Source organism: Phascolarctos cinereus, unplaced genomic scaffold, assembly GCF_003287225.1.
Source record: "Phascolarctos cinereus isolate Bilbo 61053 unplaced genomic scaffold, phaCin_HiC Scaffold_4;HRSCAF=312, whole genome shotgun sequence".
Classification (NCBI taxonomy): Eukaryota; Metazoa; Chordata; class Mammalia; order Diprotodontia; family Phascolarctidae; genus Phascolarctos; species Phascolarctos cinereus.
The window spans coordinates 6,616,121-6,635,406 of record NW_027555847.1 but is presented as its reverse complement, the minus strand read 5'-3'; the positions used below and the strand labels follow the sequence as shown (position 1 = coordinate 6,635,406).

The 19,286-nt window shown below is 47.0% G+C and overlaps 1 protein-coding gene and 1 long non-coding RNA gene across 3 annotated transcripts in view; one reads left to right on the top strand and one right to left on the bottom strand.

Moving 5' to 3' along the window:
- The window catches only part of GLI3 (GLI family zinc finger 3), a 283,642-nt gene that overhangs the window by 126,035 nt on the left and 138,321 nt on the right, over positions 1-19,286 (bottom strand). The gene's annotated exons all lie outside the window — the stretch shown is intronic.
- On the top strand, positions 5,629-12,866 carry LOC144456734 (uncharacterized). The gene is made up of 2 exons (XR_013485778.1): positions 5,629-6,006; positions 7,903-12,866. It is a non-coding gene; the product is annotated as an uncharacterized LOC144456734 (long non-coding RNA).

Below are 19,286 nucleotides of genomic sequence, written 5' to 3'. Positions count from 1 at the left end.
TCCTCAATAGATGAGTGGTCAAAGGATAGGAACAAAGAGCTATCAAAAGAAGAATTGAAAAATTATTCACAACCATATGAAAGAATGTTATAATTCACTAATAATGAGAGAAATGCATATCAACACAATTCTAGGGCTTTATCTCATATTCTGCAAATTGGCAAAAAAGAAAAGAAAAGAAAAGAAAAGAAAAGAAAAGAAAAGAAAAGAAAAGAAAAGAAAAGAAAAGAAAAGAAATTGCAATAGTCAATACTGGAGGGGTTGTGGAATGATAGGTACACCAACACATTGTTGGTGGATCTGTGGAAAGGTACAGCCATTTTGGAAAGCACTTTGGAATTAAGCAAATGAAGCAATTAAAATGATCATATCCTTTGAACTAGAGACTCCATTACTGGGCTCATACCCCACAGAGACATCAATAAGAAGAAAATCCCTATATGCTACAAAATATTCATAGCATCACTTTTTTGTGATAGCAAAGAATTGAAAACAAAGTTTATGCCCATCAACTGGGGAATACCTAAAAATCTGTGGTACATGAATGCAAAAGAAAATTACTGTGTATAAGAAATGATGGGTGATGAATATAAAATAGCCTGAATAGATCTGCATGAACCAATGCAGAACAAAGTCAGCAGAACAAAAAAAAAAAACAATATACACAGAAACTTCAGCAATGTTGATGAAAAGAACAACACACCAAAGAATAAAAAATTAAATAAATGCAAGAAAATTATAAAGATAGAAATATAACATGAAGATCATTATATATAATAAAGATCATATAAATGTAAAGATCAAACAGTACTGAAAAGAAGAGGGATGAGAAGACAGCACCAGCCGATGCCTCAGTGGAGGTGGAAGGTCCACAGGTGCCACATTTGGCATGTTTTCAGACTTTCTTAATATTTTGATCAGTTGTGCTGACTTTTTTCCTTCTCTAAAAATGCTATTTTTCACATTAAATTGTTCTCTTGAAGGGGTATTTGGAATAACTATGACGATGTAAGAAACAGACATTACACATATTTTCTTTTTCTTAAGTGTGAGGCAGCTCCCTACTGGCCCCTGGGCTGCCCAAAGGCAGGGTCCATGCATCGTGCCTCTCTCTCTCTCTCTCTCTCTCTCTCTCTCTCTCTCTCTCTCTCTCTCTCTCTCTCTCTCTCTCTCTCTCTCTTTCTCTCTGTCTCTCTCTCTCTCTCACTTTCTGTTACCTCTAACCTCCCCTTGAAATCATCACCTGTTTAACTTCCCTCTTGGATTTAATGCCAGGGTTCTTGGCCAAGAGATAGATTAAGCTGGGCAGTTGTATAGAAAACCTCACCAAGTACAAGTAGTTTGTGACTCCTAAACTCATCTACCAGTCCTCAAAGCTAACAACCAGTGGCCTGCCTCCAGCCAGGCAGCCTCTGTCGCTCAGGGGAGCATGAAATGAATGCCCACTGGCAGTGCCCAGCCATCCTCATTGCCTTCCCCCAGGCCTCCCAGACAGCAATGACCAGGATGGGCAGGTAGCAATAACTTCACCTCTCTAGTACTGTCCCAGATACTCAACAGGGGTTTCCTGCTGAAAAACTTACAGGGCTCTGGTGAATGGGGGATACCTGAGACATGTCTACACCCACATGGAAAAACCATTTGGTACCAAAGGTTGGAGATAAAAAGTTTACAGGCCGCTGCTGGGAATGGCAGGGTCCTTTCTCTCCTTGTAGGGTTTTTGAGGGCACTGACATCAAAGGGACGAGGTTGGCCTTTATGTTGCTGGAGTTCACCCTTTGGCAGCCGGCGAATGTCCAGCTGGCTTATTGCAGGCCAGCCCTCGGCCGCAGCTGCTCCCACACCACCATCTTTCCCAGCTTGCGAGAATCTACGTAGAAAGGAGGGGAACGGGAAAGGAGAGATCTCTACAGAGAGCAGAGTATCTGTGTCAGTGTTTCTTTAACTGGGATTGTTTCATTGGAATAAAAAAGGAACAACACCCAGGGCAAGTTCATTTTCAGGAATGGCCTGGGAGCTGAGTCTGTGAATCAACTGGATTGTCTCCAAATCTCCAGCCAGCCTTGTGCTGAGAGTGTTCATAGAACTTTCTCCTCACTTCTTTCAAGGGGATCAGTTTCTCCTTTCCCTACAGACCTTCACTTGCCTTCCAGGCATGGTCAGGAGTCACCACTCTGTGGGATAGAAGCAAGGTTATCCAAAAAGGCTCTCAGAGGATACAATGTGGAAAACAGTTCATTAAACAAACCTAGTTGTCCTTCAGAGTAAGTGGAGGCATGTAAGGCCTCTGAACCTCATGCACTGGGAGCCTGAGGACATCCAGAGGGATGGTGAAGCCTGGCCCTGACCACAGGCAGAGGGCTTTGATGTCTATGTACATGCTGGGATTCAAGGGGCCCAAGGAACAGATGGGAAAATGCACTGATCTCCCTTTTCTGCAGTGGTGGTAGACTATGGGTGTGAATGACTTTATACACCATCATCCTCAGATGGATACACATCAGAATTCAAGGATTGTCGGTCTGGAGGAAGATGTCACACTGTACTTGGAAGAATAAAAGAATTGAATAGTCTGTTGTGGACATTATCATTTATGATCCTCACAACTACCCTGGGAGCCAGATAGATGAGAAAAGTGAGGCTCAGAGATTAAATTATATTGCCATGGCTACATAGTTAACAAGGGTGAAACGTGGACTTCGAACTCCCACCATGCTAAGCAAAACCCCAGCTCCTCTCCCTGACACCTTTCTGCCACTCTAGGCAGTGGTGGGGAGATGGTAAAGGTAGACCAGGTGAGCAAGGCACACAGGCCTCCAGTTGGAAGGAGCACACACACCCAGAAATTCAATGACTAAATAGTCAAAGAGGACAGGATCCCAAGGGCAACTGATCAAGTCAAGTGGAATGGCGAGAGAGAAAGTGGCCTTGGGAAACGTATTTTAAATCAGAGAAAGAGACTTGAAGCTAGAGCCCAAGGGAGACAAGTTAGCCAGTGATGGAGGGCACCAATTGTGGGGAACACACACACACACACACACACATGCACACACGTGAGTGTGCATACACATACACACACATACATACACATACACCTCTACAGAGCCAGAATTCTGGTGGAATGGCTCAAGATTCCCGGCATGTTGTTCCAGTTCTACAGTGGGGGTAGGAGGATGTAGTATGGGGGACTGTATCCATAGGACATCTACCATGCATGAAAATGTGACTGCAACAGCAAATCTGGATAGAAACCAGCTGAAGAGGTAAATATGGGCCCTCCAGCTCAAGGGATGGATGAACAGGAGATGGGCCAACATTGAGAGGCAAACGAAGGCTCCTCCAGTTAACACCATTTTGAACAGAGGATGCTCACGTCTCCTCTTAATCTGCTGATGACAGTCTCTATACCTAGTCTGCAGGCACTCTAACCACCATACCACCTAGCTGCCCTCTTCTCCATTCTGCCCCTACATTTATCAACTCATGACCCACCACCTGGGTCAGGCTCTGATCACCTCTCAAGTGGACTAGTAAAATACCTTCCAATTGGCCTCCACACAACTGCTGAAACATTCTTCCTAAAACCCAGGTTGGACTATGGTGTTCCCCCACTCAGACACTGTAACACGTCCCTGTTGTTTGCAGTATATATTGCAAATTCATCATCCTGATATTTAAAGGTATTCATAGGTTCTCTCCATAAATTAGATTTATAACTGTGAAGGGCTTTGGAAGCCAACACATCTGATCCCCCATTTTATAAGTGAGGAAACAGAGACTTAGCTGGGTTAAGTGACCCTGCCAGCTTTACACTGGCAGTAAGCAGCAGAGGAGTGACCAGAAGCCAGTTGCTCTGACCCCAGAGGTGGTCAGTGTGCTTGCTGTCCACTGCCCCACACCTTTCCGGACTTAGTTATCGAAACTCCCCTTCACACATTCTATATTCAAGGCAAACTAGATGACTAAGTTTTCCCTGACCTGGAACACCATCTCCCACCTTCACACCTTTGCAAGGGGCTGATCTCAAAGTTGGGACTGCATATCTACCTTACCTATTCTTTGAGAATCCCTAGGTTCCTTCCAAATTAAGCTCAACAGTCACTGCCCACAATTAGTCCAGATCTCTCTAACTGCTGGTGCTAAAAATGCCTTGCATTGAATGTGTCTGTATGCTCTCTCCTCCAGATGGAGAATAAGCTCCTTGAGGGCAGATCTGCCTGGTTCCTGTTTACATTGGTGTCCAGCTGCTAGGGAGATTACCTCCCACACACTACACTCAGTCTGTGTCTTATATTTGCTGTTCATGGACATGTTGGCTCCCCATCTCCCCCATTAGAATGTAAACTCCACGAAGACAGGGTCTGTTTTTGTCTTTCTTAGTAATCCTGTGTTTAGCATAAGACCTGATATACAGCAGGTGCTTAATAAGTGCTTGTGAGATTCAAAATATGTAGAAAGTGAATTTGATCTTGGAAAAGACCCACTTCTGAAAGAATGAAGCCAATTCCATAGATGCATATTTTCCTCTGTCTCTCTCTTCTTTGATAAATGTAGATTTCTCTGGGAAAATGAACTGCAGATGTGGACCGTTGTCCTCAAGGGGGAAACATCATCAGAAACATTTTTCAGGTGTGAGGCCTTACAAGTTTTAAGTCAGCTTTGTTTGATAGATTTTCTCATCAGCATCGCCCAGGCTGTAGGTGGGAGGGAAGGTCAGTGGTCTCCCATTGTAATTCGTTGACCTACAAGATCCAGCCCTGAACTTGGATGATGGAGCTCATGGGAAATCCATCACCAACTCCATCTGTGACTTTAGCAAGTGATTTCAGTCCACTGGGCCTGTGTCTAAGGGAGGTGAGGGGGAGGGAAAGAGGGAGCTGGGGGGAGGAAAGAAGAGAGCTAGAGGAAGAGGCAGAGAGAGGTAAACATAAAGGGTAGTATGGGACAATCGCTAGACCATGGATATGGAATCAGAGAACCTGGTTGAATCCAAGCTGTCCTACTATGTGACTGTGGGCAAGATCCTGGGGCAGTTAGGAGGCACCACAGTGCACAGAGTGCAGGGCCGGGAGTCAGAAAGATTCTTCTTCCTGAGTTCAAATCAGGCCTCAGACACTTACTAGCTATGTGACCCTGGGCAAGTCACTTCACCCTGTTTGCCTCAGTTTCCTCATCTGTAAAATGAGCTGGAGAAGGAAACGGAGAACCACTCCAGTATCTCTGCCAAGAAAATCCCAAATGGAGTCATGAAGAGTCAGGAGCAAAAAACTGAAAGTCCCCCAATCCAACCAAGCCTTGTACAGCTGAGGAAACCCAGAAAGGTCCAGACACTTGCCCAAGGCCATATAGGCGGTAAGTGATGGAGGCTGGTTCAAGCCCTGGTCCCCCGACTTGAAATCTCTTACTGTTTGGCCATCTGCAATATGAAGGGCTATGACACGCGCCGTTGCTGGTCCTTTGCAGCTCTAAATGAAGGATCCAAGGACTTCTCCGCCATGTATTTGTTTTCCATTATAAGCCTCCTTTCCTCCTACCCAGTCCCAGCCCTTACAACACACAGACCCGGCCAGGCTTTCTCCTGATAAAACAAATACGGATGCAGGCACTTTGTGCATTTCCTCAAAGCCATCAGATTCATTCTGTTTCCACAAGGGTCGACTCCTGGCCCCTTCACCTCCAGCTGCCACACCTCTGCCTCAGCTCACTACTGAAGTGAGAATTAGAATCCCAGGCTAAAACACTGCCTGCCCCTCACGGCACTGCGGAAGCGGGTCTGAACGGAGCTGGGAAGCTAAATTCCCCACCATGTTCTGTTGCTGCCAGGGCAGGGCTGCTTTCTCCCCACCATCCCCTGCCTCCCTAGGCTGCCTGTGCGCAGGGCGCCCGAACCCCAGGAAAGGCGGAAGGGGAGCAATCCCCCCGAGCCTGACCGGGTCTCGCTCCAGCTTCGTCGCAATGTTCATCTGATTATTTAAACAGTTCAGACCATCCATCCTCCTCCCAGAGGTAAGCTGCAGCCAGTGCTTTCCTTCCCTTGCAAAGCAGATCTGCATGGTTTATTTGGAGGACTTCAAAGTTTACTTTAGCCCTTGTTTAAATACCTCTAACCACCAATTTTAAACAAAAGTTCACTTCATTAGAAAGGCTAACAACTTTGTCCTGAGATCCTCACACTTGAGCAGAATGGAGAGGGGCAGGGGGACCTCTGCTCTGTGCAAACAGCCCCCTCCCATCCTTGTCTTTGCCTGGGGGCAGCAGCAGCAGCAGCCGCAGCAGCTGGGGGCTCCTCCCCCCTCCAGAAGCCCCTTTTCACCTGTAAGCAGAGCCTAGCTCTATGACCCTGGGGGGACTCAGGCTCACAGCCAGGGGTGACTACTGGGGCTCTGTTCTCCCCTCCCCCCCCACCCCAGGCCCGGCTGGGAGGGGCTCTCTGTTCAGAAAGAGCGTGGCCACAGCTGCAGAAGCCGGTCTGGGTGGGACTGTGGGTGGTGAAGAGCAGGAAACCACTCATTCTCACTGATAACCTTCCTCTAAACAAGGGACTGATTCACTTTGGGTATTCAGAGTGGCATGGGCCGGGCACCAGAGCAGCTCCGAGGGAAAAAAAAAAAAAAAGCAAGGAATAGAGAGAGATGAGAGCGACTTTGGAGTGCAGAGCCCTTTGAAGAAGAGCCATCAGATATTATGGATAACATTTTACAGGGGAGGAGACTGAGGCTCAGAATTCAAGTGACTCACCTAGGATCACTCAGCTGTCACGTGTAAGAGACAGGATTTGAAACCCGGACTTTCCTGAGCTCGAGGGAACGAGAGCCCTCTTGGGGAGCCAAGCAAGAACCCTGGATAGGATCTCGTGTTCATGGGGAGCTTTGGTCTGGAAGTGAACAAGGTCTTCTAAGCCAAGACAAGCTGGAAATGAGCTGACCACTTAGCTAACAAAGCTTGGGGGGAGTGAGTAAATTTCCTGGGATGCAGAGCCCCAGCTTGCTGGTCTGTCTGGAGTGACCTGTGGATCAGGGAGCCCCAGGCCACGAATACCTGGCAGGTGGGTGCTAGTATCCACAGCCACCAGGCGCAGCATCAGAATGTACATCCGTGCCCTCTGATCCTCGTTGGCCACGGAGCCAGGACAAAGGCCAGCTCCAGTTGTCCATTTCCCACAGTCCTGCCTCAGGTAGGCAGAATCCCAAAGGAAGACAGCTACCTCTTAGGACTTGGAGAACAACACTGCCCACCCCCACCCCCAGTCTCAGTCTAGGCATACAAGCCTCCCTCCTCTGCATCCTCCTCTTCATCCAGGACACAAAAGTCCATATCCGCTGTCTAAGAAGGATGCTCACAGGCACGGCTGTCTGAAGCTGCCTACATTCACCATTTCCTACTCCTTGATGTGGACTTTTGAAATAATGGCCTCAGTTAGAGAAAGCATTAGGAGGGATCTGGGCACCTCTGGACATTCGATTCTTCCTTTGGCATATGTGCTGGACGCTGTAGGACATGAAGCAATTTCAGGCTTCTGAGGACTCAGTGCTAAAGAGGAAAATCCCTAATTAAAACTAGATGAAAGCTGAATATAAGTGTTTGTTGTGATGCAGGATCTAATCAAGTCCTAACAGAGCAAGTCTATAAAGCATAAGATAACATGCGAAGTCAGGGCCTCCTCCCCTTCTTCTTGGGGCTCAGGGCCTGGGAGACTTTTCCTGAGGTCCCAACCAACACCCAGTAGAGAAGGAGGGGGGAAGTGGGCTCTAGGCCTATGACCCAAAGTAGCCCAGGTGGCGGAAGCCAGGCATATGGGGCATGACGCCAGATCCGGAGGGGGAAGGGAGGCTGAAAGGGACACTTCTGAGGGCCTCTCTTCCAAAATTCCACCACTTGGAATGTTCCCGTCTTTTCCTCCAGGCCCAGCTCCACGCTGGATGGTTGATGATTACCCTACCCACATCTCGTGTCCATGGTCAGCACAGCTGGTGGGGTAAGAGAAAGAACCCAGATGAAGAAGCAAAGGCGTCAATTCTACCAGGAGAAGACCCCGAGTCTAGGAAGGGGTTGACTCACAGGGGCTTCCTCCAGCCTGGTCTTGGCTACCAGATGGTGATGGCATGCATGAGACTCGACTTTCCTCACCCTGGGGTGGGCCCGGGGCCAGGCTGAAGATCCGGGAGGGGAGAGGAGGGGATGGGGAGGTTTAGCTCTGGGTTTGAGAGGCAAACCAGCAGCTGCAGCTGGGGCTGGCCAAGCAGTCATTTAATAAAAGCTGCGGTCAGTTTTACCCTGCAATTTCCCCGAACTCTGTCTTGATTTACAGCCTGACCTCAAGCATGTGACAAGGATTGGGGAGGGAAGAGAGAAGGGCAAAGGGGAAGGATGACTGAGAAAAAGGGAGGGGGACAGACAAGAAGACAGGAGCTGGCGGCAGCAGGTTCTCAGCTTGGAGGGGAGACTCAGAGATCCCCAGGCCCGTGCCTGCTCCTGTCACTGCCTCCTCTCCACGACCAGAAGAAAAGGTTCAATCAATACTGATATGATTTGCTTCAGTGGAATGACAGAACACCTCCTTTTCTCAAACTCCAAATCCCTACTAGTATTTGAACAGGATCGGGCCATGCCTCTACATTAAAACACAAATTCTGGTTTGGCTGTTATACTTCCCCACAGTCTGGCATTAGTCCAAGAGGTTAATTGGGGCCCCGAAGCCCATCTGTGCCCGTCCCCCTTACAGAGACACTGACTCCACCTTGGATATTTACAAGGCGAGAGTCCCAGCACGTATGACAGAAAGCAGTCAGCATCAGGGCCTCGAAGTCCCACTCCCTAAACTCAGCCAAAGAGCAGAAATGACTAGGGAGCAGGGAGAGAGAGCATGGTGAGAGATCTTGCACGGCCCATCTCAATCTGGACTCAAAGCTGGCATCTTGGAGCAGGGGCTCAGGTGGAGTGCCTCAGGTCACTGACAGGTGCCTTATCACCTGGGAACCACTGCTCTGAGAGGGAAGTGCTGGGTTCTTCTGAGGCTGAAAGCATGAGTGGGGGGCTGGCTTCCCCTTGACCCACCAGACCTTGGCACAACTCAACAGTACTTCCAGTAAGTTGAAGGGCTCTGCAGGCCACCCCAGGACTCGTGGAGGGGGCCACAGCTGCCCAGGGCCTGAGCAGCCTGGCCCTTCCTGCCAGCAGCTGCTACACCCACCAGCTTCCTTTGATGATCAAGGATTTGCTCCCGTTCCTCTCACAGTCCAGTGAATGTGGGGATGACACTGTATTCAAGCAGCTCTGGGCCTCTATTTCTCCTGAGGGTTTGGGAGATAAGGAGCTTCTTGGAGGAAGGAGCACCCTGTCTTTGTTTTCCTGTGAAAGCAGCTAAACAGTTAGAGGGTGAGAGAAAATGAATGCCTGCTGGAGAGAGACCCAGCAGCTTTTCAGTGGAAGAAACAGCACTCTCACTGAGGCAAGAGCTTTGTATTCTGATCCTGCCCCCAGGCCTGCTGTGATCTTGGGCATGTCACTCAATCTCTTGAGGTTAAATACTGCACCTTTATCTACCTGCCTTACTTCTTTGTGGGCCTCTCAGTTCTGGCACAAAGAGATGGCTGGGAACCAAGTTTTGGGATGCCTGAAGAGAGGAGTCCTTTTCAGGGACTGTGGGATGAAAGGCCACAAACATCACTTCTAACTGATATCACAAGCTGGTCACAGTTAGTGGCCAAGTCCCTTCCACACATGGGCCATGAATCGAAATCCAGAAACCCCACAAGTAAATAAGGCAGATTGTTTTTCTGCAAATATCTAAACTTGGAGTTGATATTTTGATCCCTGAAGGTTTCTCTCACAAGCTTCTATTTTATGTACAGGTCTGAAGTCAAGCAAACCTTAGAAGTGGTATGAGAGAGAGGTCTGAACCTGGGCAAAGTATTCCTAACCTGGCCAATGCTGGGACACCCCTATAGCTGTGGGAGCTTGGTGAGTGGCGTGACTTCACTAGACTTTGGTTTATAAAATGAAGGGGTTGGATCCGTAAAGGTCCTTCCCAGCGCTGATTAGTGGGGACCCCTCTGATCCCAGCTCCTCCTCGGATCCCAGCGGCAAAGTAAGTGCCTGGTCCTTCCTGGCAGGCTGCTCGGGCTGAGAATCCCACCCTGGGGCCCTTCAGTACCAGGGATTTCTCGGTACCCAGCTTCACAACGAGCTGCCTGGGCCCTAGCACAGAGACATGCTAAGCCACTGGGCTCAACCCTACTGTGCTTCAGGAATTGAGATGCAACAGCACTGCAGCCAGGGAAAGCCTTTCCTGCAGACAAACAAGCTGAGACAGAGGGCTGGGCAAAGGCTCGGCTTCTGGAAGTCTCTAGCAGCTTCCATGCTCAGCCAAGGCTTGACAGGGCTGGCCTGTTTCCCCTCTCTCTGTCTGTCTTTCTCATTCTCTCACCCCCATCCCACCAGGAGTAATTAAGGCCAACCAAAAGTGTTCCTTTCCTTTCATTTCCTTTCCTCTTTTTTGTTTAAATCACACACAAGGATAGCGCTATAACCCAGACAAGCAACAGCAGCCCAGCGGTAAATGTGCTAGATGGGCATCTAGTGGAGGGGCCGAGGAGGCTGAGGCTTTAGAGCCAGGAAAGTGGTCACGCAAGAGCAGTCTGGGCTCTCACGGAAACGTGGCAGCAAAGCCCTTCCGATCCCCCACTTGCTGCTACCCGTGGCAGAGTCTGGCTGACAACCACCCAGGGGGAAGACAAGGGGTGGGGAGGCTGGACAGGAGAGAGCGGGAAGAGGAGCCTCAGGCAGAGGAGGCCTGGCAGATGAGGAAAAAATGGAGGGAAGCTGGAGCCTGTCCAAGGTAGGGTGAATGGGTGGGTGTGGGAGACTGATTTCATCCCAACTCCAGGGGGAAAGAAAGCCACAACTCTCCCCAGAAGAAGTGGCAAGAGTGGACAGGCAGAGTCACCTCACCGGTCACATGTAGCACTAAGCCCAACTCTAAGCTAGCAGACTGTCCAGTGGCAGATTTGCAGGGATTTTGGCTTTTAATAACAAGCATAGTCCATAGAGCACTGGATTATTGTTTTTAAAATATATTTTGTTACTCTTCTCATCTGCATGCCCAAGAAAAAGAGAAGGAGGAATTCATTCATCCGCCAAGAAGATCAGGAGTCCAAAATGATTTTAGGTGTTGGTGTTTTGTAAATTCGCTTGCAGTATTTATAACCCCCCCCACACACACACACACCGTAGCAGTATGGTGCACCTTAGTAGGTGCACAGGCGTGGAAGCTCATAGGGCCTAACAGTAATTGTAAACAGGCTGTGTCAACATGTTGCCAAACATTCAGATGAAGCAGTAAAAAGGAAAAATAAAAATCGAGAGAAAAAAAACAGCCAATTATCCAGATGTTTCCAAATATCTGGGCATTCTCACTTTCCCCGAGAAAAACAAGGGGGCTGAGGAAGTGAGACCTCAACTTAAGTCCAGCGAGCCTGTCTCTCTGAGAAGGAAAGAGATCTCTGTTCTGCTGCCTGTCTTTACCTTTAGGATTCAACCCTCTCGATGAAGCCTTTGCCTGAGCAAGTGGAAAATACAAAGTGGGCAAAGCCTGTTGTTGGAGAAGGACAATTCTCAAGAAAAAGATGTGAGGTCACTTTGACAAAGACTCAATTTACCCACCTTTGACGGGCCCAGAAACCCCACTAGGAATGCAGATTTTCTCTGACTTTTGTGTACTAAAAAGGATGCCCAGACCTCATTACCCAGGTTTATGATAAAGTTTCTCAATAAAATAGAATGATTTAACCATCAATACATAGAAAGCAAAATGGATGGAAAAGCACAAAGGAGCTCAGATAACACCATGAAAATGGACAGGCAGCCCACTGAGTTAGTCCCTGTATGTGTATTTTTACAGGCACATGAGGACATGTTTTCACAGGGTGTAATAACAAGAACATGTAAAGTGCTTTGCAAACTTGAAAGCACCATATAAATGATATCAGCTATCAGACACTCACACCCACATATGTGGGATGTGATCTAGACCGGGATTTCCCAGTAAGGAACCTGCCTCCTCTGACGAAGCCAGGGAACTCTTCCCGAACTTCTAGTCTTTGAGAGTTTCCTGGGACAGTGAGAGTTTAAGTAATGCACTCAGGATCGCGTGGCCAGTATACGTTAGAGGCAGGATCTGAACCCAGGTTAGACTGATTCTAAGGACACCACCCTAAGGACACCACCTAAATGAATCATGAGCTGAACTCAAATTAAACCAGGAGGAGGAAAGAGGGCTAGCCTGGGCTTGGGAATTGATGGAACACTTTTAATGACCCTACACTAGAGAAGCCCATGTCTGTCACACCCATCTTCTCTGGAAAGCCTACATAGCTGCAAATGCACTAAAGATGCCTCACGATCTCAGAAATCCACCCTGCAGGCAGCCTTAAAGGGATGCAAAGATCCCCAGGAGGAATGAGCTGGCTGCCACCTAAAACTAACGAGGTGCCTGGGAGTGAGGAGAAACTGTCTACCACAGGCTCAAGTGACCAGAAAGAGAAGGAGAACCAGGCAAGTGGGGAAAATGTAAGAGAAAGAAAACACATGGAAAGACCAAGTGTCCCTCCAGGAGGACGGCCGCCCCTTCAGAAGCACACAGATGGGAGGGGGACAGAGTGAGAAGGATGGAGGGATGGACACAGGGGGAGTCTATCAAGGAAATGCATTCTGGGAGGGCATGACCAGTGTAGGCATTTGTTTGCCCCACTATGCCTATTTATTTATAAGGTCTCCTTCTCTACCTCAATTGGCAGGAGAGAGAGAGAAGGAGAGAAAAATGATGTTTTGTTCATTAAAAAAAGTCTTAATTAAAAAAGAAATAAAACATGGAGGGAGTGATTGAAGTCTATAGCAATGGGAAGGGAGGAAGACAGGCATGTATTAAGCACTTACTGTGTGTCAGGCACTGTGCTAAGAACTTCACAAATAGGATTATGTTTGATTCTCAAAACAACCCTAAAAAGGAGGTGCTCTTATTATCCCTGTTTTTCACTGTGGAACCTGAGGCAGACAGAAGTAAAATGAATTGCCCAGGGTCACACAGCTAGGAAGTTCCTGAGGCCTGATCTGAAGTGCTGTCTCTATCTGCTGTGCCACCAGCCAATTCACTAGCTGCCCATACAATGAGGTCACATTTTTAAAGTGCTCTGCATGGTGTCTGGTATGCAGTAGGCCTATATAAATCCTGCTTCCCTTCCCCTTCCTTGTTCCTTGTTCTGATCCCTGGGACAGACTAGCCCATCTTCCACGTCACAGTCACTTAAACTCTGGCCCTATCCATGAATAGAAAAGCTCAAAAAATGTTAGACATGCCCACTCATGCACAACATGGAACCCACCTCAGAAGGTTGTTTGGAAGCAAGCATTCGGCAAGACTTACTATGCCAAAGGAGTACAAAGATACTGATGGCACTTGGTCACACCCCTCAATGCTTCAGTGGCCCAGTGGCTCTTCAGTTTCTTCATGGGAGCTTTTCCTCTAGGGCTGGCAATCCCAACCCCACCCCAAACTCTTGTCTATGACTTCATATAAATTTCTCATTCAACATACTAGAGACCTTCTTCACCTTCTCTTGACATAGGAAGAACACTGCCAGAGCACAGGGGCTCACCATTGGCTCTCTCTTACTCTAACTCAATGACCAGCCAACTTTGCTACCTCCTTTTATTCCATTATGCCTGCAGAAATCCTCACTTGAACCAGCTAATGCCCGCCGTGAGTTCACCATCGCCTTCTCAGAGACCTCCAATTTCATTTTTTTCAGAGACTGCATTATTCCTTGATTTCTAGTCATATGATAACACCACAAGAACATTGGTATTAAAAGCACAGGTCTGCTTGCTTCAAGCAGTCTTGGGCTCATTAAAAGGGCTTTTTTATTTTCCCAAAGGCATTGCAGTCCCTTCTCTTCATCCTGTTCATCTGTATAATGGGCACCATCATGAAGATGAAGATATAATTAATGTTCTGGCTGATTACGAGTCAGGGCACCACCAGAGCAACACTGCCCAGGGGGGTATTTCATGGACCGATTCAATGAATCAGATGATAATACGCTGTTATTTTGAAGCCCCTCAATTAGAAGTGCAGACAGTGACAGTTCCAAGCCCAAAAATGTGTCAGCATTTTATAGGAACTCTCCTGAGGCAAAAGGGAGATGAAATGAACAAAAAGTAGCAGGTCTGAAGCGGGCCTGGCAAGGAGAAACCTGCACAGCGGGGCAGGGATACTTCCATCAGACCGGAGGCTTCCGAATCAACCCAAGAGCAGATAAAGAGGTTCCTGCTAATAGAGAAAGCCATCTTGCTCCCTACCCTGGAGCTATGTGTCTCAGGGCAAAGGTCTACAAGGAGCTGGAAAATCTGGCCGTAAAGGAAGGCTATGGATATCAGCTTTCTCTTTTAACTATAAAAGATCTTCCTCAATCACCAAAGCCAGTCCCTTACGATGACCACCCCTTTAGCACTGCGCCCACACCATGTCCCAGAGATGCCTGAGCCGGCCAACGATAGCGCTGTTGCAAGGAGAAAATGAGATGATCTTTGTACATAGTGTGCAACACATAGTAGGTTCTCAATAAATGCATAGCCCATTCCTCTTCCCTTTCCTGAGGAGAAGTCTCTCTTCCTTACAACCCTTTACTGATAGTCCAAGTAAAGAAGGGAAACTTGAAAGCTGCATGTAGAAATGGATTCCCTCCAGCTTTAAGGAAGCCCACAAATCCTTGTGATACAGCTACCACTGCAACAACAAAAAATGAAGCAGAGCTGACCAACAGTTGGAGCCCCTGAAGCCCAGGGTGCCAAGGGCCTGAAGATCACCTAATTCCATCACTTATCAAGACTACAAATGTTCCGAAGCACTCCCCATTCCCCACTGCGGCTTTAAAATAGAGGTGACTGGTACATATTTTTGGCTTTCCAGACCTTGATGGTAGAGAGTGAACTGACCTGGCCATTCCAGAAAGTGAACTGACCCGGCCATTCCAGAAAGCAACTGGGATGATGCCCCCAAAGGGACTAGACCATACGTGCTCTTTGACCCAATGATGTCACTACTTCGCCACATACCCCTAAGGCCAGGGTCAAGGTCAGAGGGAAAGGACCCATATATACATGAATATTTAGAGCAGAACTTTTTGTTGTGGTGAAGAATTGGAAAGAAAAGAGGTTGAGGAACAGCCTGCAAATATAATGGGATTTGGGGGCATCAAAAAAATGGATATCACAGATTCAGAATATTTGGCAAGACTGACATGGAATGTTGCCAAATGAAATAAGCAGTAGCAGGAGAATAATTTACAAGATGACCACAATAACAACGTCAAGGGAAAGCCGTGCTGACACACGCCACAGCCCCTCACAATGGCAGAAGACCCGATGCTTGGACCGCATGGTAGATCAGACTCGTAGAATCAGACGTGGGGCACCGTCTGAGCTTGGGAATGCCGTGGGAGAGGCAGCCTTCCCCCACGGGGTGGCTCCCACCGCCCTTTACAACCTAAAGCCTAGAATGCAGAGAAGCGAAGGGCTTTGCCCCAAGACACAGAATCAGCCTGTGTCAGAGGTGGAATGCAAACCTGGCTCCAGGGACAGCTCTTCACACATGATATTTCCCTAATCTCAGAAGAAGGACAGGTAGGTAGTGTGGTGCATACAGCACTGCACCTGAAATCAAGCAGCCTGAATAAAATCCTGTCTCAGATACTTACTTGTCAAACGTCCTGGTTAAGTCACTTAACCACTGGCTGCCTATGAGGAAAACAATAGCACTCACATACCAGAAAAGTTGTAAGGACAAAATGAGATCATATTTGTAAAATGTTTTGCAAACCTGAAAGAGCTATGTAAAAGTTATTATTATTATTACTATGGGTTAGCTTCACTATACATATTAGTTATAAGGGGGTCTTTGCTAGGGGTTGAGGGAGTAAATTGGTGGGCTGTGATGGACATTAGTAAAAGCATTAATAATGCACAGAAGAAAAAAAATAAAGAAGTCATACACAAAGCAATTTTATTACCAGCTTGTAAAATGTAACACATATTTCTTTTTTTAAAATCTGTATGTAACAGATTTTCAGTTTCTTATACAATCCTCTTCTTCATTCTACTTTGTCCCTTGAAATGTTAAAAAGCATGCTGCTGCTGCTGCTTCTCCTACTAATAAAAATAATTACTAGCATGTATGTAAATTTTTACAGTTTGCAAAGCACTTTATCAACTTTCTTTCATTTGATTCTCACCATAATTCTGGGAGGTAAGTGCTATTATCTTCTCAACTTTATAGATGAAAATATTGAGGCAGAATGGTTAAATGACTTGCCCAGGGTCACACAGCTAGTAAGTGTGTGAGGCCAAATTTGAACTCAGTTCTTCTTGACTCCAGATCCCCTTGTAATAACTTCATAACCCCACAAGGGGGGAGCAACTGGACCCCATGATTCCATTCTATCCAATTACATTTAAGCACTATGAGCAGAGCCCTGGGCTAGCCACACCTTCTCTCAAACTTCCCCCAAATAACACCTAGGTTTCCCTTCCTTCTTCCTTCTGTCTCTTCCATGAAGACTTTCCTGAGACCCTCCCCCAGTGGCCAGGGGTCTCCCACTGAAAAAGATCTTGCAGTGGTTTTGTATGTGCAAAATATATGCACAAAGTGTTTCCCTTAATAGAACATAAGCTCTGTGAGGGCAGTCTATTTATCTTTGCAGCCTGGGTAGGGCTAGCACACAGCAGGCACTTAATAAATGTTAATTGATCAATGATGGTAATGCAATGTTTAAATCAGCTATATATAATACAAACACTAATATATCCAACAGAAACACTAATTCTTAGTGTTTATCATCTACTGGGAGTTATGACACTAGAGGAAAGAACTTTAGGGAAAAGGAAGAACCAGAGAAAGAAGGGAGCAAGGAAGGCTGGGACCCAGAAGAGTGTAGTATCTCTGGAACAAAAAGAGGAGAGACTCATCAAGCAGAAGGAGGGGACAGCCACTCATAGGGCACACGGCAAAGAGATACCAAGGTCAGAGGCCTGAGAAGAGGCCCAATGGCCCAGACTCCACAGAGCACCTGAGGAAATGTCCACTGCGGCACTGTCCTCCAGAAGCTCCCCTGTGGTCAACATGGTGCCCCAAAGTGATCCAGACACACTCCAGGTGTGATCTGACCAGGGCAGAGGAAGGAAGGGAGGGAGGAAGGAATAAAGGAAGGTAAGAGGGAAGGAAGGAAGGCAGGGAAAGAGGGAGGGAGGGAAAGGGGAAGGGGAAGGGGAAGGGAAGGAGAGGGAAGGGAAGGGAAGGAAGAAGAGATAGATTTTTGATCCCACAAACACATTTTTTTTTAATTTTTATTTTATTTTTTAGGCAATTGGGGTTAAGTGACTTGCCAAGCATCACACAGCTAGTACGTGTCAGGTGTTTGGTCTGAGGCTGGATTTGTACTCAGGTCCTCCTGACTTTAGGGCCAGTGCCCTATCCACTGTGCTACCTAGCTGCCCCAGAAATTTCTTTTTTTTCTTTTAACTTTTTTTTTTTTGTGAGGCAATTAGGTTAAGTGACTTGCCCAGGGTCACACAGCTAGTAAGCATCTTGTGTCTGAGACTGGATATGAACTCACGTCCTCCTGACTCCAAATCCAGAGCTCTATCCACTGTGCCACCTAGCTGCCCCATGAACACATTTTAAAATTGTTTAACCAAGGTTTTCATCTCAGCTCTAGAAGAATAAAAGCCCTTTATTTCATAATCATCCACCTGACAGCAAAGGTTTAATAAAAATAAATTATTATTATCCATGACAATTAGCATTTATATAATGCTTTGGGGTTTGCAAAGTACTTTGCATGTATGATCTGCCTCATTAGATCCTTAGAAGAATACTTTGAGGTAAATGCTATTATTATCCCCATTTTATAGATGAAGAAATTGAGATTGAAAGAGGCTAAGTGACTCACCCAGAGCCACACAGCTAATAAGTGCATGAAGCAGGATTTGAACTCGGGTTTCTCTGACTCCATGCCCAACACTCTCTCCCCTGCACCGCCTAATGCTCATAGATGTTGCTGGGCCGACGTCTATCTCACAGCTGATGTCACAGTTATTTCAGATGCTCCCTGAGCCCTCATCCTCTCAGTTCACTCTCAATGACACTTCACTAATCTCAGCACACAGAGCCTTCATTCTCTCGGGTGGCCACCATCCCTACTCTGGGGGCAGCCTCGAATCCACAGAGCAGCTATGGAGCTCCAGAGTCAGAAAACTCCAGCTTTCAAGAAGGACAATTCATTACTGAAAACAGTTCTGCCTTGCAGGATGTCTGGTCTTGCTGTCGAATGGAGCGAATGATGCTGGCGTTGGGAGCTGCCAAGTCATATTAGCGCACTTGGGTGAAAGCGTATGATCTCAGAGGCTAGACACGCTAATTTACAGTAGAGTTTAGATTAAAGTGATGAATGTGTATCTGGTGCACATTTAAATGCCATTTTAAAGGAAAACCAAGCCAGGGCTTTCCTGCTCTCAGGGCTCTGTGGATGCCTGGATGTTCTCTGGGGTGAAGGCAGCTGCTCTTCTCCTACTGGTCCTGTCTTCCCCACAGCTGCAGTCTCTCCTAGTGGCCACTGTTTCCCCCACAGTCACCATATCTCTTGACAAGAGGAGGACTCTATGGCTAAGTAAATGTGGATTCTAACTGCGAAGAGAAATTTCTCACCTTCCACTTGAATATATGCAGTCTGGGGGAAAAAAATAGCTCATGGATACCTGACAGGTGAGAACTGGGAGAAATTTCTGTCAGTTATAAAACAGAGCAGAAGACAAAATGAATTCTGCTTTAATTGAGCTGTCTTCTTTCTTCTCTTCTTCTTCTTCTTCTTCTTCTTCTTCTTCTTCTTCTTCTTCTTCTTCTTCTTCTTCTTCCTCTTCCTCTTCCTTCTCCTCCTCCTCCTCTTCCTCCTTCCTTTAGTTTAAAACACAACTTGCTGTTTTGTAAATGCTCTTGCCCCATTTAATACTTAAAGCTCTCAATGAGGGATGTTCCAGGCTGATCCTATCTCTTTGCATGTCTCCTTTGATTTTTCCTATCTTCGAGGTAGTCTAGCTTTCCTCCCTTCTAGGAGGCCTCCCCTCTGTGGTCATAAAAATAAACCAACTTTACTAGTCCCTGTGTTTCTGTTAAGAGTAACTAAGTGCTCGGTATGGGCATCCAGACTCAGCTTCTAAGGTCACTGACACTTGTTAAC